Below are 20,230 nucleotides of genomic sequence, written 5' to 3'. Positions count from 1 at the left end.
ACAAACTGGTAACAGCAGAAAAGCTAAGGTAAGCTCGAAAAGGAACGGCGTCATACCGCCCCATAGCATTCGGTTTTTATGACTAAATGCAGCCATACGTTACTCTGGCTACATAATTTGCGATCTCCAGAAATGTATATAGGGGTATGCTTTCAGAATTAGACTATGTTGACTTTATTGGTGTTGGTTAAGAATGACTAAGAACCATTCCCTTTCCTACACCTTAGTTCCTCCATGTCAATAGGGAAGTGCAAGTTAGCTCTTTTAACAAAGTTTTTTGGTACCTCACTACAAATGCAGGGTTTGAGAAATTACCCTAAATACTCCAGATTTAGCATCAACATGGCTGCCTAAGTGAGCAAGGAGACCCACAAATGTCAAAAAGGATTTTTACTTTAAACAAGCATCTGTTTTAGTAAATTCTTAACATTGTTCATGTTTTATGTTCATGCTCTTTTACTAAACTTTAAGTAATGATTGTCTCTTATAATAACCTCTTAGCGATAGTCCCACATGTTTAAAATACTGATTAGGTTACCCAATGACTTGACAGAACAGTTTGGGGGCATGGAATTTGCTTTTTACTGCATGTCTGGTATAATGTTTGTTTCATCCATGAATATGAGCACTGTTTCAATCAGGGACAGGGTGTTGTTAAACAGAGGTAACCCAGAGGCTTATACAGTTTCTAAAGTTCAAATTTAGGGTAAAACACTTTAGTGAGTGAATAATCTGTTAAACGCAACCCAGGCTCATTTTGAAAATGTACCTGGAGGCCGCGAAATAGATCCCGGTGGCACATTTTTCTGCAGTTTTTGTTTTTGCGAATCCACGAGAGGTCGCTGTGTACACATTTGGAGATCATTCGTGCCATTCGTGCCTGCTGTTCTCATATAAACCCACCAGATGCCGCTGTTGACTGACTGTTTGACTGACTGACCAATCAACTATCTCACGCTCCCCCTTCCCTAAACCCAAAGTTAATTGATTGACCCGCCCACCCACTTCCCTATACCCAACCAACAAATTTCAAAGCAAACCAGAAAAAGAAAAGACCTCGTCTGATTTTTACCACGTTTTCAGATTTTACCACATTCTCACCCTGTTATTTATTTGTCTATTTCATTTTTTGGATTCTGTTTTTGTCTTACCTGCTTTCTGGAACCCTTCTTCACCGGACTCGAACCCTGTCTTCGTGGTCAACTCTTCTCGATCTGACAGGACAAACTGGTCACAGCGGGAAAGCCGTCCATACGGAGGTAAGCGGTCAGCTGGTAAGCATGAAAAGTAATGGCATCATACCACCCTGTAGCCTTCGTTTAAAAATGGAAATGCAGCCATACAGTACGTACCTCCGGCTACATAATTTGCGGTCTCCAGAAACGTCTGTAGGGCTACGTTTTCAGAATGAGCCTATGTTGGTTAAATGTTACCGTGCTTGTGCCTCCTGGATTGAATACCACAGACATAGATGAGATGTAGTAGTTTTGTTTTGTTTCTTAGGAGAATATTTGCATCCCTACCCATTCACACTGTTTCAATCAAGGTGTGGGGGTAGGTGTATAGGGTGTAGGGGTAGCTAGGCATATGGGGATGCAGGGGTAGGTGTAGGGGTAGGCTTATGGGGCGTAGGGGTAGGCTTATGGGGCGTAGGGGTAGGCTTATGGGGCATAGGGGTAGGCAAAGGGATAGGCTTTTGGGGGCATAGGGTTAGGCATATGGGGTAGGCTTAAATATAATTGGGATTGGGCTGAATTCAATGACCCATCTTCATTACAGCATTAACCAATTTATCTCTTGAAGGAATCCGTGTTTTTATCAAATTGGTCAAATGATCAACAATTGACTCAAAGACAATCAGTTGCAAAACAATGCAACCTGGAAAGACAGTGGACTATGTTTTGGCCATGTTAAGATTTATGACTGAGCCAAACTGAAGCCTGCAGGTAAACACCTTGATCGATCAAACTGAGCTTGATGCAAATTCAAATTCGATCCAATTGAAAGAGGCAATGAAGATTATAGGGAAAGGACTGGTCACTGTGGGAGAAGGAGACTGAATATTTACGAAATATGCTAAGTGCCTGTGAGAATATTTAAATCAGGCTACAAAATTCACAATAGAAACAATTGTTTTTGCAACCTGCATCAGACTTAATTGAAATTGCATCACTCTAAAATTTACATTCAGGGATTCTCACCTTCATTTTATTCCAAACCCCTAAGACTCTTCTATCATTCCAGCAAGTCTCTTCACCTAAGATTGTGACACATCAAAACATTCAAAAAGAGCTCAAAAAATAAACCCATATCAATCAAGCATTTAATCCAGCTCCTCTGAAGAGATGCAATCTCTTTATATGTTGACCAAATTTAACTTTGGCTCGCATCCACATACAAACATTGATTAGTATCAGCTCATTAGTACAGCCTCCAAGACCTGAACTGTATCCAAAGCAGTGTATGTACTACATTTAATAAATAATTGTGTTCTATAAATTATACGTAATGGCAGCTTGTCCTAGCAAAACATGGATTAACATTCAACCGAATAATGAGGAAATTGGCAGTGAGATCCATTTAATTAACAGTGTGCATGTGGGAGAAACGATTCACGGTGGATTTTAGGGAAATAAGCTGCTCCTGTGTTTAAAAAAAGCTCTCCATGGTGTCGAACCCCATCCAGTCAGTAACATCTTGGTGTTACAGTAACAACCTGGTGACCTACTTATACCTGGATCTTCTTCCCAACGGATGCTCCTTGTTCTCAAGCCTCCGACATCCAGAGTACAGCTCTGCTCATGCCGTTTGGCCAAAGGAGAACTGGTTGGCCTGGCTGAGCCTCGTTTTTCCCAAGGTTAGTTCTCCTTTTCTGTCAATTGGAGGAGTTTTTGGTTCTTAGCCACTGTTGCCTCCGGTTTGCTTGCTTGGGGCTGGTGGAGCTGCTCCTCAATGCATCATCCTTCAACATTTTCCTTCGGCTTAGTGCCTTATTTATCAGGGGTCGTCACAGAGGAATGAACTGCCAACTATTTCAGCATATGTTTTATGCAGCGAATGGCCTTCCAGCCGCAACCCAGTACTGGGAAACACCCATACACGGTCACATTCACATCAGTTTACCAAATTCACCTATAGCGCATGTGTTTGGACTGTGGGAGGACCGGAGCATCCAGAGGAAACTCTCACAAACACAGGCAGAACATGCAAACTCCACGCAGAAATGCCTCCTGGCCCAGCCGGAATTTGAACCAGTGACCTTCTTGCTGTGAGGCCATACTTCAACAGTAAAAATGAACCGAATCAGCTTTAATTGTACTAGAACTACACTATAATTCTACCACTGTTCTCCTGCCTGCCGGATATGCTGGGATATTACAGAATCTGAAACATTGTCGTGACTCATTATTCTCCTATTTATATATTAAGCTGCTTTGACACAATCTGCATTGTTAAAAATGTTATAGAAATGAAGACTTGATATGGCTTGTGGAACTCTCCATGGTGCTGAACCTCCGGTAGTCAGTAGCATCTGGCTTTCAGCAGAGATCTGTGCTCTCCATGGTGCTGAAACATTCAGTCAGTAGTAATGTAATGCGATGTGCGTTTATATAGCACATTTATTGTGCATTGACATATACCCAAAGCACTTTTACAATTGTGTAAGGAGGTCTCTTCTCACCTCCACCAGTGTAAAACTCGACCTGAATGATGCAACAGCAGCCATAGGCAGAGGCGCCGCTAGACAGTTTGGGCTATTACGAAAATTTTAGGGCCCCCTATAATTGAAGTGGCGGTGTTGGGGGGGTATGGGGGTTTGGGCCCCCTAATAATGTCTCAAAAGTGTGTGGCCCATTAGAATTGTCCTAACTCCCCCAAGTTAGAAAAGTATTTGAGTGTAAACTCGTGGAATGTAGACGTCGACGTCGTTCTAACAGAAACTGAAAGGCTATTCCAAATTTTTGGAGCAGAAAATGGTCAGTCACATTGAGATTTGAAATTAGCCCGAGGAATGTTAATAAGCTTCTGATTGGATGACCTAAGAATCTTTACTCTAGGATTATGTAGTTTGGAGGAATGATACTGGCAATCATAACAGTTTCATCAACACTTCTCAATCAATCTCAATCAATTTGTATGACCTTCATTTGCTTGTAAAATAAGTCTGTTGAATGAATAAATGTCAATGTCTGGACATCATGCACATTGTCAGACATCCTAATCACATGATATAATGTCTTTTTTTTGTATTTCATATAATAGGAAAGAATACATTCACATATGTGGCCTGGAGTCCTCCAGGACTAAGATTGGGAGGCGCAAAAGAATGGAGCTAAACAAAACGACACGTGCAGATGAGTAGGTCAGGAAAAGTAGTGTTTTGTAATTATGCTTTGTTACTTCAGTCCCACATGAACTGAAGTCTCATATTTATCTCACAACAACTCTGTAATAATTACCGAACAAATTGCATTTTGTTGTTTGGTTAACTCAGGCATACTCGGAGAAATGAAATCCAGGGAATGCCACCGCTTGAGGAATTGTATTATTATTTTGAATCCTACCAAATAACTCTTTATATTATTAAGACTCTGTTCTCTTCACTCTTCGTCCATACCTTATCAGTCCATACTTACCTGAATATTTTCTTTATAAATTAATATTCTGTCTTTATTTTCTCATTCACATTATTAACGAAATACACAAACAATCTCTTATATATAAAAACAGCACTTCATTACCTTACCTTACCTTAGTAAGAAACTTTCTTCAGTTAAACAAAGAGAAAACTGAAGTGATTGCGTTTGGGAACAGAGATGAGGTTCTCAAGGTGAATGCGTACCTTGGCTCTAAGGGTCAAACAACAAAAAATAAGGTCAAGAATCTTGGTGTGACTCTGGAGTCAGATCTGAGTTTCAATAGTCATGTCAAAGCAGTCAGTAAATCAGCACACTATCATCTCAAAAACATTGCAGGAATTAGATGCTTTGTTTCCAGTGAAGACTTAGAGAAACTTGTTCATGCTTTTATCAGCAGCAGGGTGGATTACTGTAACGGCCTCCTCACTGGCCTTCCCAAAAACACAGTCAGACAGTTACAGCTCATCCAGAACGCTGCTGGCAGAATTATGACCAGAACCAGGAAATCAGAGCACATCACACCTGTCCTCAGGTCTTTACACTGGCTCCCAGTTACATTCAGAATAGATTTTAAAGTATTATTACTGGTCTATAAATCACTAAATGGCCTAGGAGCTCAATACATTACAGATATGCTCACTGAATACAAACCCAACAGATCACTCAGATCTTTAGGATCATATAAACTAGAAATTCCAAGAGTTCAGTCAAAGCAGGGTGAATCAGCCTTCAGCTACTAACAGCGCCCCTCACTGCTGGAATCAGCTTCCAGAAATGATCAGATGTGCTCCAACATTAGGCACAATCAAATCAAGACTGAAAACACATCTGTTTAGCTGTGCCTTTACTGAATGAGCACTGTGCTACGTCCGACAGATCGCACTATTCTATTTTTCTCTTCTTTTTCATTCTTTTATAACACATTTTATCTGTTTTTATGCTTATTTATTTTATTTTTTTAACCATTTTTATTATTTCTCTTATACTTGTTTCTTTTATTCCTGTTGATGTAAAGCACTTTGAATTGCCACTGTGTATGAAATGTGCTATAGAAATAAACTTGCCTTGCCTTGCCTAGTAAATGCCTCCATTTTTCTTTACATCTCCCAGTCTTGACAGATACAAGATACGTAGATTTATAAATAACTTCAACCAAAACGTGACTATGAAATAAAAGCTTTTCCAGAATGGCAAACTAAGTGAGCCTTCACAAAATGTACATCCTTTCATACGCGCATTCTCTGCAGATACAGATAAACATCAACTGGGCACCTGTATAGAGCTCTCTCTATTGATATACAAAAGAAAAGGTTGTGCCAAGAGGGAATTCTGCTTTATTTCTCCAAAAAGAGCCATGCTGACAGAAAAGAAATCACTCCCTGGAGCTCGACTCGCCTGTATTTTCTCAAGATGGTTTGAGAAACTCAGTCTGGTTGCCTCAGAGGGGATCGCTCAAGAGTCAGGGAGTGTGAGAAGTGCCAGCCTCGGTTTACCTCACACTGCATACTGTGTGCATCTAAAACATGGCAACTCGCGAAGACAGTCTTTCACTTTTCACTGCATCCTAGGGCATGCTTACCGGATCAATTCTAATAACATGAATGAACCCCATTTGATCACAGTCTTAAAGTCATACTGTGCAAATATGACGTTTATATAATCTTGTAATCTTCAATCAAAGTCTGACCATCAGCTTCAGCAGTGTTTGGAGTGGTGGTCCTTCTCTGATGACATCGGTTTGACGACTTGGAGCCACAGCATTCTTAACCTCACCCTTCTTAGCATTAGTTTACTATGAGGGAATGAGAATGATTTGCAAAAAGAAAGCCCCCCCCCCCACTTAATATTCCTTTTCAGTTGGAAGTATGTCAATACTATAAAGCTATACATTGGTACCACTTCGATATACATCACGAAAATACAATGTTTTGTATGAGAAAACTGTGTAAGCAATCTGATAGGTCCAAACTACGGCCTCCAAATCACTTAACTACATGGCAAAGCTGACTGGTTGCTGTATAGGCTCAGCAGCCAATGAGCTTGCTCTTTATTCGCATCAGTGATGTGCAGTATGTTTTCAGAGACCCTCCTCCACCCCAGCTCCACCTGTGTTTAGATCTGCTATGTAATTTATGTCTGCAGTAGCAGTGTGTTTTATTCTCAGACATCATGTTTGTAAATATACAGACAGTAGCAAGGCTCAGTACTTACTCTGCACCAATTATTAACGCAGCAACATAGACAAAACACATAACCTTTGGCATATAAATATTCATTAGCACACTGGATATCTCTGAGAGTTGACATGACCGAATGAACTGATTATTTCTTATGCTAATGAAATTTACAAGAGATCAAAATTATTATTGGTTCACGGCGTTTTCCATTACACATTACTTTGCTTACTTAAACACAATAAGCAAGCTTTTGAACAAACATTTCAACACCATAACGTCAAACCCAGGCTCATTCTAAAAACGTAGCCCTATATACATTTCTGGAGAGCGGCAAATACATCCCAGGAGCTATGTTTTGTTTGCAGTTTTTGTTTTCGCAAATCCTCCAGAGGCCGCTGTGTACACTTTTTGAGATCTCAAATTTCTCTCGCAAGTGCCATTCGCACCTGCCCAAATCCACCAAAGGCTGCTGTCGACTAACTGACTGACCAACCGACCGATAACCCCACCCACCCCTTCCCTAAACCCAACCGATAGTGTTTTAAAAAACACCGATTGACCAGCGCCCACCCACTTCCCTAAATCCAACTGACAGTGTTTTCAAAAGAACTCCCAAAAAAGAAAAGCCTCCTGATTTTTACCACATTTTAAGATTTTACCTCATTTTTACCCTGTTATTTATTTATTTTTTATTTATTTATTTTTTCACAATTGTTCTTCGCCGAACTTGAACCCTGTGGTTGTGGTCAACTACGCTCTGCATGTCAAGTTCGCCGACATGCGTTGCAAGCAACTGGACAAACTGGTAACAGCAGGAAAGCCGTACATACAAAGGTAATCAGTCAGTGCGAAAAGAAACGGCGTCATACTGCCCCATAGCATTCGTTTTAAAGACGAAATGCAGCCATACGTACTTCTGGCTACATAATTTGCGATCTCCAGAAATGTATTTAGCGCTACGTTTTCAGAATGAGCCTATGTTGATGACATCATTAACCCTCCTGTTGACTACCACCATTTTAGCAGCAGAAAAAAAACCCTAAACAATGTTTTTTCTTCTTAAAATTTGGTGTCTATCAAAGATGACCCCTACATTAGAAAAAAATATATATTTTCTCTATTTTTAAACCTACACGGGTACTTTTAGGATTAGAAAATATACCCTTTACTTTAGTCAAAAATGAGTGTTGTCCACAGATTAAACATTGATGATACACTCCAAACTGATGAGGGAATGCCTAGACATTCGCAGAGTTTGTGATGAAGGAAGTTGTTCCTTTATACAAAATAGGTTTGAGGATTGGAGTTAAATTTAGCTGCTTTATTTTAGAGGTTTAGTCAAGGCGGGTTATTTTTGACCCGAAATTCAATGATACAAGATTCTGATGTTAAAACACACATTAAAAAAACAAAAACAAACTATAAACACTATTTTCCTGCTTTTAAACATGACTCAGATTTGGTGAACCTTCACTGCAATCTCTACAAGCGAATCTACATTTCTCAGCGCTTAAGCCATGTGGTCATTTAGAAAGTACTTGAATCCAATATTGTTTAGCCAAGTCAGCACAGTTCGAGCTCAATTAGCACACAGTTAAAGTGGAAACAGTAGGAGTCAAAATTTATCACACACCAATCAGGATTTTCGATAGAGTTAAAAGGGCCAGAGTCAGCTTATTCAGCTCCAAGTGAGAAAGAAATGAAAGAAGACAAAGGACGAGAAGATAAGATGAAATTTGCACCATTTTTCTTAGTCTTAGTCCATGGTCTGACTATAAGGGAGGCTAGCTTTGGACTATACTCTATATAAAAATAAGAGGGAAAATGTATGTTTTGAGTTGTGTGTGTGTGTGTGTAATGTGCATTTTTAGGAGTTTTGGGTGTTGTGTCTGAGAGCAAGGTTTGGTTTTTGAGCAAGTTTTATTTGTTTTGAGAGGAGAACTTCATTTTGACCTAAATATAAGTTTGGGGAATTGAGTTATGACTTACAGCTCAAGAAATATATGTAAGCAACTTGGAAAAACTGCAGTAGTTGCGTGTCTTAAGTAAAATGTTTGTTAAAATGTTTGTGTTAGTTAAATTTAAAAGAAGTAATACTTTAAATAAGTGTTACGGATAGTTTTAAATGTGTGCATAAGTTGGATACAGTTTTTTTAATGTCCTTTTTACACATTTTGACATTGTGTGGTCCACCGGTCATACACCCCACATTCGCTCCGAGCTTAAGCAAATCAAGTAGGTATTGCTGCAGCCCAGAGACCTCCAAGTGGAGGGATTACACCGCTAGTAGGTTGGGTGACATCCAAGTGGGAGGGACTTACGCCACAAGTAGTTTGGGTTTGGGTGGTGTATGTGGACATTAATAAAACACAACAGGTTACTGTGAGGTTGGGTTTAGGTTTGGGGTTGGTGTAGACATAAATAAGACACAACAGGTTTCTATGAGGTAGGGTTTTGTGTTGAGGTAGGTGTAGACGTAAATAAGACTCAACAGATTACTGTGAAGTTGGGTTTAGTGTTGGGGTAGGTGTAGACATTAATAAGACACAACAGGTTACTGTGAGGTAAGGTTTAGGGTTGGGGTAGGTGTAGACATTAATAAGACACAACAGGTTACTGTGAGGTTGGGTTTGGTGTTGGGGTAGGTGTAGACACTCAAAGTACAATATTGGACTAATGTACACAACAGGTTACTGTGAGGTAGGGTTTTGTGTTGAGGTAGGTGTAGACGTTAATAAGACACAACAGGTTACTGTGAGGTAGGGTTTTGTGTTGAGGTAGGTGTAGACGTTAATAAGACACAACAGGTTACTGTGAGGTTGGGTTTGGTGTTGGGGTAGGTGTAGACGTTAATAAGACACAACAGGTTACTGTGAGGTAGGGTTTTGTGTTGAGGTAGGTGTAGACGTTAATAAGACACAACAGGTTACTGTGAGGTTGGGTTTGGTGTTGGGGTAGGTGTAGACGTTAATAAGACACAACAGGTTACTGTGAGGTTGGGTTTGGTGTTGGACTAGGTGTAGATGTAAGTAAGACACAACAGGTTACTGTGAGGTTGGGGTTAGGATTGGGCTAGGTGTAGACGTTAATAAGACAACAGGTTACTGTGAGGTTTGGGGTAGGTGTAGACATTCATAAAAGTACAATATTGGACTAATGTACAAGGCATTAAATAAATAAAAACTCAAGGTTTGTACAGCCCACTTGGAGGTGGCTCCAATCTTTGTTTATACCCTTCGAGCAAATGGAGATTCTTTGCATGGGAGCCGGTTACACTAACAAGGAAGCTAAAGACTAGCATCTGTTGCTGGAACACCTTTGAGATCAGGGGAGTGGGGTTTATCAAGCACAGCACTTCACTAGCTGACCACCATTTATTTTCACCACTGTTTATATTCACCTCCTAAACCTCACTCACATCCGTGTCACGGCACCACGGCACGGCACCCCAGTCCTACACCATCTACTCACTCCGAGTTGGGATCAAACCGGCGATTAACGATAATGAAAGTGTCATGGATGATGTTGAACTCCAGGTTTATTTTTTTATCATGTTTTGTTTTTTTTACTGACATTATGACAGCTGAGACCTTACAGTGTGACATGCTACAATCATTTAGGGTTATTAAAAATCGCACAGTGTAAGCTGGGCTTACGTTGATGTAGTTGCAAAGTTTCTGATACATATACCACTTGCAGCCAGAGACAATAAAATGTGACTTGACAAGAATTTATACAGTTTTGTGGGCCTTTATGATAGACCACACTAAATTCAAAAGGCTGCATTGCAAAAAAAAAAACACAGCGTAATGCGGGAGATAGTGTCCTTCGGTGGTCCCACTGTATAATAAGTGGCCTTAACTAAAATGTACTACAATGAAATTAATCATGTTTTACATTGCACTTATTTGGGATTAATGCAAGGATTAATGCATGAATGTAATTGTCTATAATTAATTTGTGTAATTACATCTTTAATTAAACTGTTGACCATCCCTCACACCTTAACCCACCCTTAAACCTACCCATACCACCAAACCTGCCCTTAACCCTACCCGTATCCCACCTCAAGAATGCCACAAGTGTTCTGCAATACATTATGAACTCAGTAAGTACATTTTATTTATATTTTGATCCAAGCACATAGTCGTTAAGGTCACTTAATTTAAAGTGCAATCCCTTAATTCGGCAGGCCAAGTCAAGGCTCAATGGTCTGTCCTCTAGAGCAGTGTTTCCCAACCCTTTTCCTGGAGGCACACCAACAATACATATTTTGGATGTCTCCCTTACCTGACTAATTATCTTCAGGTTTTGGAGTCTCTTCTTATGTTCTAATTAGGTGATTCAGGTGTGTTTGATTAGGGAGACATTGAAAGTGTGTACTGTTGGTGTGCCTTCAGGAACAGGGTTGGGAAACACTGCTCTAGAGTAAAATTTCTAAGAGATAGTATTTAAAAGAGTCCAGTGCCCACTTTACAGCCAGGCCCTCTTTCTCGACAACAGAGTACTGTGTTTCCCTTCCTGCTGATGTAAGCAATAGGACATAACTGACCTTGTTGTTCATGTAAGTATTCTGAAACCCGACCATAGTCTGAGGCATCAGTTTGTCCTGTGAATGACTGGTCAAATTTCGATCTCTGCATTGGCACTAGAATGTCTGTTGGTGGAGCAGTGTCAGCAGATATTAAGCAGACAGACTACCTATATTCTAATGAGATTTTTTTGTCTTGCAACTTGATAACCATTGAAATAATGTGATTTCACACATCCATTTTGATGTAATCTGATGTTTAGCATAGTGTTTAACCATACTGAATCACTTGAAAATGCAGGTATGAATCCAGACTGCATTGTATACCAATCCCCAATACCGTGCCCCTTTTTTCCCGCCAATTATCGCCTCTCAACTGTTCTGTTTAAAAATGTTAAAAAAGAGTTTCAAAGCGCTGCTCAGTTCAGACCCTGCTGGATCTCCACTTTGAACGAAGCCGCATTAACTTTTGATTGACAAAGCATTGTTCTCCTGCAGGCCTTGATCTGCTGCTCATTTTGTGCTCCTGCTTGCCAGATGCTGCTGAATTTAAACTCAACGATAACTTCTAATAAATGCAGCGGAGTGCCGTACTGAATCCAGAGGAGTCTATTATTTACACAAACCCGGAGACATTTTGGAAAATCTCAAAGCAAAATAAAACCCGAAGGAGCGAAAGGTTGAAACCTAGTGCATCCGCATGATTCCCTACCACACTGAATCAATGCAAGTCAATGAAACAATTATTTTAAAACCGTGCTCTCCGCACTGCTAAAACCAAGGCTCCTTGATTTAGCCACTGTCCAATTACCAGGGAACACAACAAAAATAGATACAATCAGAGAAGGAACATTTCGATGTTCGGGAGAACAATCAAATTAAACAGATTAGTGGTCCCCGAGGTACTATGCTCATTTTCCAGCCCAGCCGCCACAGTAAAAGTTCACCTTCATTTGTAAGAGCAATTAGATCTTGCTGACAGTGTGTGCATTTGGATAGTTGGACTACATACATCAGATTTAGGACTCGCGTATGTACAGAGAGGATTGAGACATTTGGTATTAAAACGTTATTAGTCATTGTTTTCATATTAGCAAGCTTCATTTTTGTTGTTGACATTGATAATTTGCATGCTATGTAGAGTAATGAGCTTATTCTTAACGATGTGGGGCATCAGTGTGACTAAATATAGAAAGCTATGTTTTAATGAATCATCTGTTGAAAAAAAATTACAGATGTCAAGATTGGCGTCTCTTACTGTTAAAATAATTGTTTGTTTCTTTTATTGTGACGAACTTAAAATAGCATTGTGCATCAAAAAAGTCTTTTTATCAGAAGACTTCAACAGAATTTAATAGACCTATGAATAAGCTTCCACAAAAATAATGATACACTCTAATAAACACACATATGGTCAATCCACTTGAATAATATATCCATTTTTATTCCCTCAATACATTTCAGTAATGAGTTAACTGGAAGTAGGGATATATATATACTAGTACTAGGTTGGACCCTCTTTTGCCTTCAGATCTGCCTTAATCCTTTGTGGCATAGATTCAACAAGGTACTGGAAATATTCCTCAGAGATTTTGGTCCATACTGACATGATGGCATCACGCAGTTGCTGCACATCCATGATGCGAATCTCCCAGTTCCACCACATCCCAGAGGTGCTCTATTAGGCCTTTGCAGTACAGTGACCTCATTGTCATGTTCAAGAAACCAGTCTGAGATGGTTATCCTGCTGGAAGATGGGTACACTGTGGTCATAAAGTGATGGACATGGTCAGCAACAATACTCAGGTGGGCTGTGGCATTGACACAATGCTCAACTGGTACTAATGGGCCCAAATTGTGCCAAGAAAATTTCCCCCACACCATTTCACCACCACCATCAGCCTGAACCATTGATTCAAGGCAGGATGGATCCATGCTTTCATGTTGTTGACACCAAATTCTGACCCGACCATCCCAATGTCGCAGCAGAAATGGAGACTCATCAGACCAGGCAACGTTTCTCCAATCTTCTATTGTCCAGTTTTGGTGAGCCTGTGTGAATTGTAGCCTCAGTTTCCTGTTCTTAGCTGACAGGAGTGGCACCCGGTGTGGTCCTATGCTGTTGTAGACCATCTTCCTCAAGGTTGGACGTGTTGTGCATTCAGAGATGCTCTTCAGCAGACCTCGGTTGTAACAAGTGCTTATTTGAGTTACTGTTCTATCAGCTGGAACCAGTCTGACCATTCTCCTCTGACCTCTGGCATCAACAAGGCATTTGCGCCCACAGAACTGCCGCTCACTGGATATTTCCTCTGTCAGACCATTCTCTGTAAACCCTAGATGTGGCTGTGCGTGAAAATCCCAGTAGATCAGCAGTTTCTGAAATACTCAGACCAGCCCGTCTGGCACCAACAACCATGCCACGTACAAAGTCACCTTAAATCCCCTTTCTTCCCCATTCTGATGCTCGCTTTGAACTGCAGCAGATCGTCTTGACCAGGTCTACATGCCTAAATGCATTGAGTTGCTGCCATGTGATTGGCTGATTAGAAATTGCGTTAACAAGCAGTTGGACAGGTGTACCTAATAAAGTGGCCGGTGAGTGTATCTCTTGCATGGATGTTTTCTTCCACCAATGTAGTTGCAATACACTCACGGGAAACATGAAACTGTTTTTGTTTTTAAATATTAAATACAGCACTTCAAGTTGTGTTGTTTTGTCCAACTTCTAAGGTCACGCTGCATATGAGCACAGAGAAGGCAATCCCAGAATAAATCGGTGAAATCATTTGTCTTGTTCCGTCCACCAAATTGCATAATTAAAAAGAAAAATGTTGATTAGAAATTGCATTTATTCAAAACATCCAGCAGCTCTAATTAATGCAATAAACCATGTGAAGCTGCGGTTCCACTCTTGAGTTGTGCCTAACAATGTGTTTCGTCCACATAAAGTAAAGAAAGAAATAATTAGTTTGCACAAGTAACTTATTACAAGCTTACATTTCAAAGTCACCTCTGGCTGGCATAAAAAAATGTGTTGCATATGTTGTGCATTACCAATCAAAATGCAGGTCCATTTAAATGCAATGTGTCGACTAGATTTAGATTTTAATTTTAGGCAAGGTACAGTTTCAGTAGATATACATGTGCTCTCTGAGGTCTAACCCAGGACCAATACTATAACAGTACTATACGTTTGACCAATCACAACACTTTTTCCCCCATTTTGTATTCACAATTATGATCCCGAATCAACATCAAAAAATAAGAATGTTACTAGAAGATCAGACTAATGCCCTATTTACAAAACCACATGTTTTCAATGCAGTTTGCCTGTTAACCACATGAAAATACAATATTCAATATACACATAGCCGATGATTTAAAACAAGGAGTGTTTGGCCTGCGGAGAGAGCTCAGAAGATCCTTGAGCCCGAGGCTCCCTCCCATTTCATTGGGAGAGAGGGGAGTCTGAGCTCAGGTAGGCCTCGAGAGCTCCCCTGAATTCATTCATTCGTCTTGTTCCTTGATTATAGGGTGGCCATGGCGGAATGGACAGCCAGCTGTACCAGCATATGTTTGTGCGGTGAGTGCCTAGTACGATAACGCTCATATACTTTGCCAATTTGGTTTATTAAAATCACATATAAGGCATATCTTTGGACTGTGGAAGGAAACCGGAGTACCGCGAGGGAAACCCATGTGAGCACGGGGAGAACATGTAAACTACACACAAAAATGCCAATTGGCCCAGCAAGGACTTGAACTAGTGACCTTTTTGCTGGTTTTGCTAACCACTGAGCCACCATGCCACCCTGTCTTTGATTAATATAGGGAGGAGTAAGGGTGGATGTGGAATTCTTAAAGATGAAGATGACTTTAGCTGCGGTCACACTGCACTTTTCTCCCCATAGACTTCCATTCATACACACGTGAATGCGTCAGTCCGGAAACGCAAGGTCATGCGTCAAGTTTCGCATGTTGCTGCGGTGCAAAGTTCAAGCTTGGTGAACTCTGACCAGCGAAATCGCATTATGATTGCGTGAGAACAATCGAATATCAAAACATGACCTCTCTGTACAGAAACTTAAAGTATGAAGCAATTGCTCGCTTTTTTTTAATGTCTAATCATCTTGTTTAATCCCGCCCCTTTTCGCAGCGCCATACCACAGAATTTTAACCGTTCAAACTCTACTGTGACCGCAGCTTAAGGTAAGAAAATCTGGTTATTTATTATGCGTTTGGATTAGTCTGATTGTTAAATCATGTGATAGCTAATGCAGCACCAGCCGTGGTCAATCATAAGCACGTGATCCTCACGACATTAGTTTATAAATAAACTTCACTTAGGTGATTAAAACCAAAACTTCCTGAAAACATTTCTCCTTTCTGATTGGGCAACATGGTTATGTTCACACTGAATACGGAAGACCCGATTGAGGCAAATTACGCACGTTTGCAGCAAATATGTTGCGCATTCTGCATCATTTTCACCGCTGGACAGTAGTCAGCCTCTGTTCACACATTTTTATAGACTTGTATGGAGTGGACTCATGGAAATACTTCCAATAATTCCACATTTGCTGTTTGCCATGTTATCAATGTGAAGTTGGTTCGGCATCTCCTTAACATGCATCACATTTCTTTTTTAAAGGAAGGCAGGGAAAACACTTGCTGTGTCCCAATTAGCATACTATCATCCTAAATAGTATTTGAAAATAGAATTAGTATGTCCCAAGTCGTAGTATGTTGAAAAGAGTATGCCAAAGGTTCCCGGATGGTTTACTATTTCTGGTAAATATTCGAAGTGTAGAACAGTCCATACTCTAACCACTGATATTGCCCACAGTACATTGGCAATGTTAGATTAGATTTAGGTCGTGATGTCAGGTGACCAAAATTCAATGTCTAGTCAACGTCTAATGCGATGTTCACACCAGACGCGGTACGTGCGGATTATGTGCGTGTAAGTAGACGCGTGAACATTTTGAGTTTACTCGCTTCATTCGCACATCAAATTCACTAAGCAACAGGCATGGATTTGCGTCATGGGCTGGGCTTCTGTCTGCCCGGTGACTGTAGTTTCGTTGTTAAATGGCTAACATGGATTTTATTGAGAGAATAACTGTGTTTATGTGCTTTATGAAGGCTGAAAAATAGCGTCGATTCATTTGGAGCCATGCCTGAGTCCACTAGGTCATTTCAGAGCTTTTTTTTTTTTTTTTTCATTTCACAGCACTGTACCTCAATGGTGGAAGCTTTCAGCGGTGCTTCTAATTGAGCGGAGCCCAGTTAGATCAACTGTTGTTCGGTGTTGGCAGGAGGATTTCCCCCCCGGGAATGTCATAAGCATGCCCCTACAAAAGCTCCTGATTGGTTAATGCGGCACGAATGTCCGCTTAAGTTCAGATTTTCCAACTTGAGTGATTCGCACGTTAAGCATGTCAATCGCGCAAAATGCTCAACTCGCACCGCGTCATTCACGCCACTTCATTTGCGCGTATTGTGCTGCAGGATGTCTATTCGCGTCTTTGCATTGACTTAACATGTAAATCACTCGCGCTTGATGCTTCTTCCGCATCTGGTGTGAACGCAGCAGTAGGACAACGTTATTTTGACGTCCAGTATCGACATCAAATGACGTTGATATTTGGTTGATTTTAGGTTGTGTTGGAAAGTGACTAAAATCCAACCTTGATCTTAAACCAACATCATATTGATGTCAAATACCGACATGTATTCGTCAGGTATGCCAACCAAAACCTAACATCTGATATATGTCATAGTGGTAATGTCCACACAACCTCAAGCTATAACATCAGTAGAGGTTGATATTTTGGTCGAATTTACATTGGGAATTAACGTCGGCCTGATCTTGGGTTTTGACGTCAACTCGATTTTCATTTTCAAACAAAGTACAACATCAATCTGATGTCCTGTTGACGTCCTGTGTCTGCTGGGATTGGACATTTTGCTAGCAATGCTAACACTAGCTTCCGTCTCCACTGCTTCACACATTTATTGGCTTTATAAAATGGTATCCATGCAGTATGTTCAAGGCAAAATAAAGGCATTATGTTACTTTTAAAGGAGGACAATGTGTACTAAACTCAGCTTCACGTGCTGTTTGTGTGTCCAGAGTGTGTGCCTATAATGGTAAAAATCCACCCACTCCACCCACATAGACTGGAACTGTTCTCATGGGCTGCAATTTATGTATTATTATTATTTTTAAACAGTATGATATTTCCTCACACACATCCGCCTGTTTACATCTCAGCAGTGGGCTCTTATAGTTCAATCCAGGCCGGTTTGCAGAGTATAGCAAGATTTCGCCTATTATGCGGTGTGATTCTATGAACACACAGTATCATAGCGGAAACAGGACCTTTTGAAAGGATATTCCCTCTGCAATTTGGAAACTCTGGACTTGTGTAACATCTAATTTGTATGTTTTCTTAATAAATAGCCAGTAAAAAAAAAAAATACAGATTATACAATTATCACGCTGGTATTGTTGTCCCATCATTTAATTACTATGTATTGAAACTGGTAATGCTGTTTATAATTAAATATAATTTTCAGTTTCACTTACTGCTAACCTGCTTGACTTCGTCATACATCAACAGAAGCCCTTTATGAGATTTACTGAAAATACATTGGGGGCGGCAAGGTGGCTCAGTGGTTAGCACTGTCACCTCACACCAAGAAGGTTGCTGGTTTGAGTCCTAGTTAGGCTAGTTGGTACTTCTGTGTGGAGTGTGCATGTTCTCCCCGTGTTCGCATGGGTTTCCTCCGGGGGCTCCAGTTCCCCCTAACAGTCCAAAGATATGCAGTATAGGTGAATTGGGTAGGCTAAATTATCCGTAGTGTATGTGTGTGAATGAGTGTGTATGGGTGTTTCCCAGTGATGGGTTGCAGCTGGAAGGGCATCCGCCACGTAAAACATATGCCAGATAAGTTGGTGGTTTATTCCATTGTGGCGACCCCTGATGAATAAAGTGACTAACGGCCCGTTTCCAATGAGTGGTATGCTACCCAGGTAGCAAAGAATTCTGGCCCAGATTTGGCATAAATCTGGCACAGCAGGCATTCATCCGGCACTGGCATACAGCATGTGGGCCAAACACGGGCCTGGTTTGGCAGAGGTGGCACCGTCTTTAAGGCGGCACACAATACTTGGGCCAGATGTAAAATGTTGTATTTGGCCCAGATGTTAATAATTGATATATGGGCCGTGTGAGTCTGGCCTATCTTGACCCACATTTAAAATACATTTTTATTATTTTCAAATAAAAATAAAAAATTCTACCAATCAGGTCGCTTCGAGGAAAGGCACGCCCATAGCACGCCTAAAGTGCAATGATTCATGGGTTTATCAATTTCATTGCAGTCGTGACACACCAACATATCTGGCCCAGTTCAGGCTCAGTTATGGGTTATTAACTTGGCTAAGTCTTGGCCCAGATTTGGTCCATGTTTGGCCCTTGTCTGGAAGCCAGACTTGGTCCAGTCATGTACCGTAATTCACTGCGGCATGTGGGCCAAGCAAAAGCTGATTGTGTGGGCCAGAGCTGGGCCAGCGATATGTTGCTATCTGGGTACGGTACGGTTCGGTACGCTTTTATTGCCGTTTCCACTGTCAAAAGCGAACTGTGCTGTACTACTTTTTGGGTACCCTTTCGGAAGGGTACCTAGCACGCCAAAAGTGTTCCAAAAAGTGAGCTAGATGCGCAGCTGAATGCTATTGGTTTACAGAGATACGTCACTAGCGCGTACACAAGCAGGAGAATGAAAACAAAGGAAGCGCCATTTTTAAAAACACAGCCGAGACATTACATTGTAATAATATATACATATAACAACAAGCCATGATCGACCCAAGCTCAAACAAACCTTGTCGTCATCTTGATGAACAGCCACAAAGCCAAAAAGAAGAGCAGATTGTACGCTGTGCACCGTAGTTGTTCACAAGGCCGTCTAAAAGCGTGAACGGTTTCACTTTCTCCAGAGAGCTATATATTTCTCTATATTTGAAATAACAAACTTTGAGTTCATATTAAAAACGTTTGCTTGAATTATTGAAGCTTTTCTGACACCCGATTCTTTTCAGAAATGGACAAACGCCAGAGTGACATGAGAAAAAAACAGGAGAAGCCTGAAAACAAAGGCGCAAATGATTTTTCAGCTACCTAAACCATGAACAAACTACCGTGTTTAACTATTATCATCACCCTTTGGACTATTATGAACTCGAATGAAGGAATTACTTTCTAACAGAGGCTACATGTGCTGCTGAAGATTGAAGACGCAGATGAGAGGTTTGCACTGACTGTGGGCTATATTTTGTGTTGTTTTTGAACCCAAATAAGGACTAAATGTATGCGGTGTGTAGCTTTTCTGTAATTGGTAACATTTCGGAGACTGTAAAGGTCTGTACATTTATTTATTTATGTAATCACAGACGTTACAGTAGGCTATTTCACATTGATCTGCAGTTATAATCAAATCATGTTCACAGAAAGTTTAGTAATGAACATTTATACACAAGTATTTAAGTGTCTAAAGCATCTGTTTAGTGACAAGTGCTTCTCATATGATATGTGAACGACCCGTACAGCTTTACTTTGACGTTTCCTCGAGCAAGAATGACGATTGAAACTGTGTTATACCATTGGTACCCTTTTGGCAGTGGAAACGCAAGCCTGATAAATGTGACTCGCATCGAACTGTATACCACTCAGTGGAAACAAGCCATTTGCTGAAGGTAATGAATGAATTTAATGCAGAACAGAATCGGTTTCAAATACCTAAACCATTTCAGTTTGAAGATACATCTTTTTCTTTAAGATTTGACTGAGAAGGTGTTGAAAACACAATCC

This window comes from Danio aesculapii, chromosome 3, assembly GCF_903798145.1.
Source record: "Danio aesculapii chromosome 3, fDanAes4.1, whole genome shotgun sequence".
Classification (NCBI taxonomy): domain Eukaryota; kingdom Metazoa; phylum Chordata; class Actinopteri; order Cypriniformes; family Danionidae; genus Danio; species Danio aesculapii.
The sequence above is the reverse complement of the archived record's forward strand: the minus strand, read 5'-3'. Positions refer to the sequence as shown.